Below are 12,443 nucleotides of genomic sequence, written 5' to 3'. Positions count from 1 at the left end.
TCACAACATAGATGGACAGCAGGTATCATCCCTGTCTGACAGATGAGAAAACTATGTCTCAGAAAAATTAAGTAATTTAGGAAATTGAAGGATTGGGATTTGAACACAGCTGCCCATCTGGCTCAAAGCCTGGGTTTCTTCTGCCATGTTGTAAAAACAATAAATTACACAAATAATGGTACTCGTTCTCTTAAAAACTGACTAAAGACCATGGTCGTTCTTGTCTTCCTTCTCTCTCCCACTCTCTGTATGTAAATATAAATATAGTTGCAGATAACAAAAAGAGTGGTTAGAGGTCAAAGGGATGGAAAACAATTTTGCATCCAGGAAAGAAAATAAATTTGGAATTTCACAATCCTTCTAAAAAACAAGTGGCAGTATTGACTTCAATTGAACTCTTGGATCTCCTGTGGAAGCATTTCTTCTTTTGGAACTAAAACCACCAGATAGGGAGGAAGGGATAGAGATAGGAAGGGATAGGAAGCAAAACTTTACTGCTGGGTACTATGAGGTTATAATGAAGGAAGCCATTTCCATTTTCCACTACTTGATTCCTGGATGTATGAATCTCAGCTATGGGTGACCCCGTGCCCTATGTTGGATATGGATTTAGAACATAAACCACCTTCTAGAGGACATTGCCCCATAAGGCACTGCCACATACTTAAATGATATAACTGAGTCTCTGAAAGGCTACTCCACTATTTTAGGAAGCAAGCTACTTTGGGATGGTGGGGAACCTGGTAAGACCAGCAGAGTCCATGAGCAGAGGTCCGTCACCACACTTCTTTTGCTACGAACAAGTTCTTTGATGGGAAGCAATAATGTGTTGAATATATTGGAGTAAATAAGACATTCTGTAAGTTCACAAATGGTGGTTTTTGTAGAAGCAGTGCAGGCAGACAAAGCAAATCCATATCCAGGGTAAGAATGTATTACAGTGCGAACAAAGTGCTGTCCCTTCCATGATGAAGTAGTTCAATGTAATCTGCCACCAAGTAGCTGGCCGATCATCCTTGGAAATGCTGCCATATTGGACACTCTGTGTTGATTTCTGCTGCTAGCAGATTGGACACTCAACAGTGGCAGAAGCCAGGTTAGCCTCGGTGAGTAGATGGCCATATTGCCAGGCCCACATATACTCTCCATCCCCACTACCATGGCCACTTTATTTATGAGCGCAGACAGGAGAAGCTGGGGAAAGGTGACTGATATCAACAAATGAGTCATATTATGCACTTTTTCTTAGGTCACCGATGATGTGCATTTATGCGGGACACAGCTGTCTTCATATTCTGCTACCATTTGGAGGGATCTATCCACATACCTTGCCCAGACATCCTTGTCACCCATTTTCTGATTGCATGCCTTCCAAATCCCCAGGCTTGAGTTACTGCAAGGATACCAGGCCCTTCTACACCCACACTGCTCAGCCATTGGAAGGAGATACATCTTGATCCAAGACAACCACAAAAAGGATCTACAGAGAGAGCCATCTTCTAGCCACTGTCTCAGATAACAAGAGAATAAGTTGTTCGCTGAGGCAGGGCTCAGGGCGGCTCATCCCAGGCCATCACAACACCCACCACATTCCTCCTTAAACCTTGTTCTTCACTTGCTGAGCAATTTGACATCAAAATTTGCATTCGAATAAACAGTGAATAAAACCTTAGAGCATTAAGTTAGGACAACAGAACCAATGTTGACACCAGCGATTTGAATTACAATAATGTTTTAAACTTCAAGTATGAGTTCAGCTCAGAGTCCTTAGTCTTGTATCATTTTCAGTTTCAGAGAGCCCATTCCCCAGACAGATTATCCTTGGGGTGCTGGCCACAGCCTCTTATTCCTCTGCCTGCCTGTGGCACATTTCTACAAAATGAAAAGACCTACCTTTTTCCACCTGTGACCCAGGCTTTCCCCCAGGTGGTGATGATGGGTTCATGATAAAAGCCATTGCTCAGTTTCTTACATAATCTACAAACTCCCAATGCTCTTGATATTTTAAAACCATCAGATATCATAAATTGTCCTGCAGTTTCTCGGCAGCATGTACTAAATCTGTATGGTAGAATGATTTGTAATGCTAGTCTCTTCTTGAATTGATATACACATCTAAAAGATGCCTTTATTAACTAGATTAAATCTTAGTATGCATCTGAAGGCTTCTGAGATTCTCTGCCAGCTTGGTTGCACTCTCTCAAGCTCTACGTCCAAGAGCAAGGTGCTTTCTCCTCGCACCTCATCATTGGACAGGAGGTCGGACTGTTCGTGTAGGAAGACTATCCACCCTGCTGGGTCTATTCTTTGATGTCCACTTAGCACGAGTGAACCACTCACTCCTTTAATGAGTGAACCCAAGACAGCTTACTTACATGCTTTCTTAGAAATGATTTTGAAAATAAATCAGGCTTCAATATTTGTTATTTTCCACAAAACAAATTCCAAGTGATTGGCCATTCAAAAAAGAATCAATTATTTACTTCATTTTTTAATAAAAATTTACCTTCCCAAATCGGCTGAAACATGTCACCATGACTGTATTCCCTTGTACTCAAATTTAATTATTGACTCTTTACAAATCATTAAACAGTGAATGTCCTGGGCATTTATAGAGTTGCACCTGCAGTTTATTTGGTTTACTGCAACGGTAGGTGACAAAGAAAACTGGGGTCACTGTCTTAGTTCCCAGCATTTTCTCAGGCTGAGAGGTACATTTTCCACAGGGTCACTGGGTCTCCACAAACAGTATTCTTTCTGCCAGGCACTTTGTAATGTGCAATGAACGGTGTCATTTATTTTCATTTCCTCATACTTAATTGCATGCTTCTTGCTTCCAACATTAAGCCAGAAGGCAGGTGGCAGAAGCAATGAACTAGGCTGAGACTAGCTGTCGTCATTATAGGCTCGGCTCCCTCCCTTAAAAGCAAGTCGACTGTTTACAACCCAGCCGAAGCCACTGGGCTGGAAAAATGCTCCCTTCCATTGCAAGTTCTGACTCTACAGAAGCTGCTGTCAAGACCAGCGCTCAGTGACGAAAAGCCACCAATTGACTCTAGCTCTCGGCAACATCTATCTGAAGAAGCTGAAGATATTGATCCAATAGTAGATAACAAAATTAAGTATTCCGAGAAACCATATAAATTAACCACTAGACTACATAATGAGAGAAATAATTGGTCAGAGAATAGGTGTTATTCAAATGATATGCCTCACTCTTAAACTCTCACCATAAATTTAGAGCAAACCTGTTAAAATGGTTCATCCTAAAAAACAGGGTGTTAGTTAAACAAATTAAATATCAAATGTATACAATGATTTATGAGCCATTTAACAACATATTCAAAGATAAATGAGTATTTTCAACTGCTAGGAGATATTTCACAATGGTGCAATTTTGTAGCCCAAAAATAGAAATGTTCAATAAGGAGGGAAAATAAAATTAATAAAAATTTGTCTTTTTAATCAATAAATATAGCTAATAACTGATTGAGATTTATTGACAACTTTCCCCAAGCAACAAATGCTCTTTTTTCTTATTACTGTCTTCAAGCAATATTTCATGACACATAAATTACACTTTTTCAATTATGTCGCATATGTGTTGCTAATCAGATGTCCTTTAGAATCTGGAACCGAACATACTGTATTTAATGGTAAAGAGTAACAAATGTCACAAGAATCTTATTTCCTGAGGCTATTTGCTCTTTTGTCAGGGAAAAAAAACAGCCATATTGTATGAAATGCACATTTTGTTTACTGTTGATCATTTTAATATAAATGTATGAAGAAATGGACTGGAGAATACAGCAGGGGCCCTCATTCTTTTTCACTTTCAATACAAGCTCAGAAGCTTCCACAGGGCTTTTTCCCCACCCCCAAATCTGTATTCTGGCTGCATATGGGGAATTAAGCGTGCTAATTGTCGGGTTCTCCCCACCTCAACCCTCTGTCCATCTTTTCCTCAGCTTCTATTCTTTCTCTGTTTAACATTTCCCTTCAGGTTTTGACTGTTCTGATACCCCAGCCTTCTACAGTGTCTTTTCATCTAGCTTTTAGACGTCTTCCATTCAGACATTTACAAACTTTTCTATTCACAAAGCTGATATTCTAAAAAGTGCTATCATGAATAATTGTAAAGAAATGGGTAACACAATCACAAACATGAAAGTAAATATGATGCTGATCACATTTGTCTTAGGATAGCATCGTTTCCCGAAACCTGTGATGGTCCTTGATTAAAATGTCCCATAACCAAATAAATCTGGGAACTGCTGCCTACCAAATTTGGAAATTCAAATCCACAGTGCAAGTCCCATAATAAAGAAACCTGTTTAATGTGGTGTCTTCCAAACATTCTTGAGCTGGGACCCCACATTTTTGTGAAATGTCTGTTAAACATGTTTGGAACACATCTTGGGAAACACTAGCTTAGACCCTACAAGTTTAAGCAACTTTCAAATAACAATTTAAAAGCAATCAATAGTTACATTTATGCAACCACAGTGTAATAAAGCAAATCAAGAATAGATTCCAAGTATGATTTACAATATTAATATGAAAAATGTACTCTAATAACCATTAAAAATAGTCACAAAGACTTGATTTGTTCATATTCTGAAATGCAAAATCTGATCAGGCTGGAGTTTTGGCTTCCATTTATGCCTCAGCCTCAAAGACCTCCTGTTATTGGTAAAGTTTCTCTGATGCAGACTTGAAAAACAAAGCTGGCTGTTTACATATTTACTGTTAACATATAGATCTTGGTGTTTTTGTAAATCTTTCCATGAAATGTTAAATAATTGACTTTTTTCATAGAAACAAGATCAAAGTCACTAACTTGTAACAATTAGAAATGATCATTAATGGTATCTTTAATGATGATTTGGACCTTCTCAAAAGAAAGATGTATTTGTTCATTCATTTTTTTAATTATATATTGAGCAAGAACAGTATGCCAGACATTGTCTTGGGTCTTGAATTCATCAGTGAACAAAACAAACAATGATTTCTACCCTAGTAAAACATATACTAGTCATGGTGGGAAGGAGTGGAGGTTTTCAATAAATAATAAACATAATAAATAAGTAAATTAGGAGTGGACTAAAAGATTGTGAGTGTGAGGTAAAAAAAATAATTGAACAAGGAGAGAGCTAGAACAGGGAAAGGGTGGCTACAATTTTAAATAAGGTGGCCAGGATAGGCCTCTTTGCAAAGCTGACATTTACATTAAAATTTGAAGTCAAAGGACTTTAATATCTAAGAGAAGAGTATTCTTATCAGAGGAAATTGCCATGTTCAGGTTAGAAGAATATCATGACATGTCCAAGGAGAAATAAGGAAGGCGAAATAGATAGAACAGCATTAACACAAGGGAGAAAAGTAGAAAATGAGGCCAAATAGGTTAAAGAGGGACTTAAAAATATAAGCTCTAGGCCATTGTAAGGACTTTGGCCTCAACTCTAATAAAATGGGAAGCCACTGGCAAAACATTAAGAGATAAGTATCATGATTCAAATTTCATAGAAATTAAACTATCTATTGCTCAAAGTGGACTGAGGAGGCACAGAAAGAAACAGTGAGTCCTGAAAAAAACCAGGAACAGTGGAGGTAGTAAAAAGGGTTTGGACTCTGGGTATTTTGAAGATAGAGCCAAGGAGATATCCTGAAGACTTGGTTGTGGGATATGAGAGGGAGAGAGAGATGTCAAGAATAACCTCAAGGTCTTTCTCCTGAATGACTAAAATTGTATAGTTGCCTTCAAATGATATGAGAAGATTCTCAGTAGAGAAAATTAAGGGAAGTATCAGAAGCTCATGTGTGGACATAATGAATTAGACATGTCTTATCTTTTATCCACCCAAGTGAAGACACCCATAAAGAGTAAAATATATAAGCCTGGAATTCAAGAAGAAGTTCTGAGCTGGAGACATCAATTTGGGCATTATCATCATTTAGGCGATTTTAAAAACATGAGACTAGATAAGACACCAAATATGTGAGTATAAGTGGAGAAGAGATGGTAAATAACTAAAACAGAGGCAACTATTAGTATTAAGCCATTGTGGAGAAGGGGGGACAACCAACAGGGAGACTGAAAAGGTATAGCCAGTCAGTGACAAAAGAGGATAACCTAAAGAGACTGATGTCCTCAAAGCCATTAAAAGTGTTCCAGTGAGGTTCATGAAGCCATCTGACAACTTAATCTAGCAATATGGAGGTCTTTGGTGATCTTGGCAAGAGTTGCCCAGGGGGTGGTGGAGTAAAACTAACTGACAGTAGCTTAACTGAAAACAAGAACACAAAAATTGCAGACAATCAAATGTAAGTAACCCTGAAAAGTTCTCTTTCAAAAAAGGGCCAAGAAATGGGGATATAAATTACACAAATGTGTTGTCAAAAGATTTTTTATGTAACATGATAAAAAGAGCAGCATTTTGGTATGGGAATGGAAAGATTCATCAGAGTGAAAAAATATTGATGATGCAGGTGAGAAGGGAGAGAATTGCTAGAAATATGTCCTTGAATTGGCAAAAGGAAATGGAGTCTTTTGCACAAGTCTTTCCTAAAAGATTCAAACTGTCATTTGACATTGATTTCCAGGCATGTTTTGGCATCTTCACAGAAGTGTGGATAAAATTAATGAACACAAATATATTTTTCTGACATATCTCTGCTATTTGTAAGGCAAGAACTCCTTAAGGTATGTATCCCTCCTACTTGGATTTTGGTAATCCCATATAGAATTAAGAACAAATAATAAATATGGCTTTATTCATGTAGAGTATATTAAAAGTATGAAAGAATTGCTAGATGAAAGAATTCATTCATTCTTTTTCAAAATTAAAAAAATTAATGTTTACTTACTTTTGAGAGACAGAGACAGAGCATGAGTGCAAGAGAGTTGGAGGGAGGGGGAGACAAAGAATACAAAACAGGCTTCAAGCTCTCTGCTGTCAGCATAGAGCCTGATGAGGGGCTCTAACTGATAAACCACAAGATCATGACCTGAACCAGAGTCAAATGCTTAACTAACTGAGCCATCCAAGCACCCCTCGTTTTCAAAACCATGTCCAGAGAGAAGTAATCATGAGAGAATTTAGATAAATAATAAAACATGTATTAGTCACAGTCTAAAAATAGCAACTACAATATATTTTGGTGTGACTCCATGAAGGATGGAGAACAGATGGTCCAATTGGCTCCCATTTCACTTGTGTTGGATCTTTGCCATCTTTACCACAGTTTAAAGGTTGGCCTCTAATTTGTCAACTGGAAGGTGGCAAAGTTGGAAGAAAGGGGGAGAATATGGTATATGGAGAAAGTATAAGTGCTTTTATCTGGCACAATCTAGAAGTGACTTCACTTCTGCTCAAACTCCATTGGTTAGAACAATTCACATCACCCTACTTAAATTCTAGGAGGCTAGGAAATGCAGTTTAAATGGGTCTTCAAGGGAGCATGGGTGGCTCAATTGGTTAAGCATCTGATGCTTGGTTTCTGCTTAAGTCATGATCTTGAGGTTCATGAGTTTGTGCCCTGTATCTGTCTCTTTCTCTGCTCTTCCACAGCTCATGCTCTCTCTGTCTCAAAATAAATAAACTTTAAGAATAAGTAAATAAATGTGTGCTCAAAAAGAAGTAATGGATTTGGTTAGCATTTATTCAGTCTATGAGAAAACATACACAATTTTATACCTTCGTTTGAATTGTTACACCTGAATTTCTTCAATTGGCTCATTTACTACAATGCAGATCATGTGATAGTATATCATTGCCCAAAGGTGACTATGTCATAGCATAATATACCATTGTTTATTAAATTAAATATTCTGATCCTAAAAGTCATCCAAGAAAGAAGTTTCACCGAAAACATTTTAAATTGTGATAGTCACGTACTGGTTAGCAAGGAAATTAAATGAAATAAAGTTAGATCCCTTTTGAAGATTTTGAGGTCTTTTGAAGATAGGTCTCCTTGAAGGGATATTTCAGGGAAATAGAATAGGATGTGGAAAAGATTCAGGCCAAAGAGAAGTGTGGGAAATGCAAATAGTTTCTGGAAGTAAGATGTGTATGGGGGAGTATAGAGTCTGAGAGATATGCTCAGGCTGTTTTTCTAAGTCTTTGTCTAGTATTCTAGGAATAAATGTTTTATCTTCCATTGGGACATCACTTCCAAACAAAACATAAGACCAGTGTAGCACAAATATCTACTTTGAGAACAGTGCTAATCTGCAAATAACATGAAATAAGATAATGTCTTTATATGCAGAACATCCCTGGGTCATCCTTTACTGTGAAATACACATTCAAAGAATACTTATCAGCCTTATAAGATCTCTGCATCCCAAATAAGGAAATCATAGTGCGGCAAAATTTCAGATGATGAATTGTCTGACGAACACCCTCTCTGGGAATCAATATACTGACTGGCAGTAAGAGATCCTAGCAGTCTGAATGGGGAGAGCTGAGAAGAGCTGTTAGAGTTGGTAAACCCTAACTCTCACTCTAGAGTAAACATTACTGCTTTTCTCCTCCCACTCTCCTGACAAAGCAATGATTGATGGCACTTCCCTTTGTAAAAGGAATTTAACTGGAATGGAACTTGGAGATGAGAGGCTCCCTGATAACTCATCACAAACTCTCCCCGCCCCATTCATGACCATTAAAAGTCCATTAAGCAGAAGATTGATCAAGCCCTAAAAAATGCTGCTGAGATAGAGACCTTCATGGAAATGACCTATGGGTAGGTGGACCCAAAGACTGGATGAACCACATTAGATTACTTTTAAAGTACTTATTAGGTAGAATTTTCAGTCTAAGATACCACTGAACCATTTTCCCTGCTCCTCCCTGCTAAACATGGGTAAAAATCCTTGAAATGGTGCAAGAAACAAAGGGAAGCTCTAGAAAGGTAAACTCAATCCATAGTCACAGAGATTTACTCCATGTTTTCTTCTAAGAGGTTTCTAGTTTTACCTCTCAGGTTAGGTCTTTGATCTGTTTTGAGTTAAATTTTGGGTAGAGTGTGAAGCAGAATGTCCAAATTCATTTTTTTGCATATGAATATCCAGTTGTGGCAGCACTAAAAAACAAGTAACAAAGGAAAAAGTGGATAAATTAAGTTTCATCAAAATCCAAAACATTGCACTTCAAAGGACACTGTCAAGAAACTGAAAAGATAAGCCACTGGATAGAAAAAAAAATACTTGCAAAATATGTATCTGATAAGGGATTTGTACCTAGACTATATAAAGAACTCTTACATCTCAAAGATAAAGAGACAAATAGCCAAATACAAAAACAAGGAAGGGGTTGGAAGACATTTCTCCAAAGATACGCAAATAAAGGGCTGATAAGCACATGAACAGACGCTCAAAGTCACTAGACATTAGGGACATGCAAGTCAAAATCAAAATCAAAGTGAGATATTACTTCATACTCAATAGGATGGCTAGAATCAAAAAGAGACAAGAGCGACTGTTGGTAAGGAAGTAGAGAAGTCAGAACACATATACTGCTGGTGGGGTGCAAAGTGTTACTATCATTTTAGGGGCGCCTGGGTGGCTCAGTCGGTTAAGCCTCCGGCTTCGGCTCAGGTCAGATCTCACGTTCGTGGGTTCGAGCCCCGTGTCAGGCTCTGTGCTGACAGCTAGCTCAGAGCCTGGAGCCTGCTTCCAGTTCTGTGTCCCCTTCTCTCTCTGCCCCTCCCACTCTCATGCTCTGTCTCTCTCTGTATCAAAAATAAATTAAAAACATTTAAAAAAATTTAAAAAAAGTGTTACTATCATTTTGGAAAACATTTTGAGATAGCAGTTCTGCTCCTAGGTGTATACTCAACAGAAACTAAATATCTGCTCACATAAAAACTTATGCATGAACGTTCACAGCAGCATTACTCATAATGGCCAAGTACTAGAAACAATTCAAATGTCCATCCACTGGTGAATGGACAAACAAAATATAGTATACTCGTATCATGGAATATTATTCAGCTATATTTATTAAACATAAATCAGAATGAAGTACTGATAATATGCTGTAACATGGATGAACCTTAAATACATTAAGCAAAGTGAAAGAAATTTATCACAAAAGACCATGTACTATATTATTCCATTTATATGAAATGTGCAGAAGGCAAATCTATATAGAGAGAAAGTAAATTAGTGGTTGGTGATGACTAGAGTAGAGGAGGGAGGAAATAAAAAGATTGAGGAGTGATGGTATAAGGTTTCTTTATTAAAGCGATGAAAAGCTTCCAGAATTGACGGTGATGATACTTGCACAACACTATGAATATAATGAAACACTATTGAGTTGTACACTTTAAATTAGTGAATTTTACGGCATATGTATTATATCTTAATAAAACTCATACCCAAAAAGCAAGAGTGGCAATATTAATAGCTAATAAAGTCAACTTCAGAATGAAGAGAATTACTTGATACAAACATTACACAATGATCAAAAGATCAATCCACCAGGAAAACATAATGATTCTAAATGTGTCCATCCCAAATAACAGAGTCTCAAGATACATGAAGCAAAAACATAGATGAAAGGAGAAATAGACAATCCATAATTAGACTTAGGACTTCCCCTGCTCCTTTGAGCTACTGATAGAACCGAGACAGAAAATCAGCAAGGATATAGATTATCTGAACAAAGCAACCAGCCTACAGCATCTAAATGAAATATATAGAACATTTCACCGAAACTGCTGAATACATATTTTTTTTCAAGAGCCTATGGAACATCTACCAAGACAGAACATATGGACCATTAAACAAAGCTCAAATTTAAATACATTGAAATAATACAGAGTATACTCTCTATTATAACAGAATAAACATAGAAATCAATAACTAAGGAGACAAAAGGAAAATTTCTAAACACAGGAAAATCAAAGACACACTGCCAAATATTTCATGGTTAAAGAAGTCTCAAAAGAAATTTAAAATACACAGGATGGAATGAAAATGAAAACACAGGGGTGCCTGGATGGATCAGTAGGTTAAGCTTCTGGCTCTTGATCTCAGTTCAGATCATGATCTCACAGTTCCTGAGTTCAAGCACCGTGTTGGGCTCTGTGCTAACAGTATGGAGGCTTCCTGGGATTCTCTCTCTCCCTCTCTCTTTCCCTCCTCCCCCACTTCTCTCTCACTCTCTCAAAATAAATATACAACCATTAGCAAAAAGGAAATGAAAACAAAATTATCGAAACATATGGAATGCAACTTGAGCAGTGCTGAGAGGTAAATTTATAGCAGTAAATGTTTACATTACAAAAGAGGAAAGATCTCATTAATAACCTAAGTGCCTACTGACAAACTAGAAAAACGAAGAGCAACATAAACCCAAAGAAAGTAGGAGGAAAGGCTGCACATGAGAGCAGAAACCAATGACATTGAAAATAGAAATGTAATCGAGAAAATCAATGAAACAAAAGCTGGTTCTTCAAAAAAAAATCGACAAAACTCCGAGTCTTTAGCAAGACTTACAAGACTAAATATAGAGAAGACACAATTTCCCCAGTATCGGGGATTAAATAGGGCTTATCACAATGGGTCCTGCAGCCTTTAAAAGGTGAGTGAGGGGACGCTATGCCCCTATGCTTATGGAATTTATTCTCCAGTATGTACATCTCATGGTAAACGAGCAAACAGGTTTAAGAAACAAGAAATGCATCAGGTAGCAATACGTCCATGATAAAAATATCTCAGGGTGATGAGGAAAAGTGACCAGGCAGTGATTTGAGATGGAGAGGCCAGGGGAATCCCCTGCAGTGCTGACGTTCAAGCTAAGACCTCAGTGGAGAAACAGAGGCCATTCTGAAAAGCTCTGGGTGGAAGGAAAACCTTCCAGGCAGAGGTGACAGCTAATGCAAAGGCCCTGAGGCACGGAAGAATGTGGTATGCTTTGGGATTAGAAGAAGGTAACTGACGGGCATCTCTTAAGCAAGAAAGACACTGGCAGGGTTTAGGAAAGATTGCCAGAGGACAGAACAGGTGAGACTTTTTAGACCAGGGGCAGGGATTTGAGTTTGTATCTGTTGTGAAGTGAACATTTTGCAGGAGTTTTTTTCTTTAATTTTTTAATGTATACTTATTTATTTTTGGCGGGGGACAGAGCATGAGTAGTGGAGGAGCAGAGAGAGAGAAGGAGACACAGAATCTGAAGCAGGCTCCAGGCTCTGTGCATTCTACACAGAGCTTGACACGGGGCTCGAACTCACGAACCTGCAAGATCATGACCTGAGCTGAAGTTGGATGCTCCCAGGTGCCCCAGTAGCAGAAGTTTTAAGCAGGAAAGTGACTTCTTCCAAACCATGTTTTAAAACTCAGTATGAGTGGGGCACCTGGGGGGCTCAGTTGGTTCAGCATCTCACTTGGGTTCAGGTCATGATCTCCCAGTTTGTGAGTCTGAGCCCTGCATCGATTG

This window comes from Suricata suricatta, chromosome 15, assembly GCF_006229205.1.
Source record: "Suricata suricatta isolate VVHF042 chromosome 15, meerkat_22Aug2017_6uvM2_HiC, whole genome shotgun sequence".
Taxonomy (NCBI): Eukaryota; Metazoa; Chordata; class Mammalia; order Carnivora; family Herpestidae; genus Suricata; species Suricata suricatta.
Note: the sequence above shows the minus strand (reverse complement) of the source record.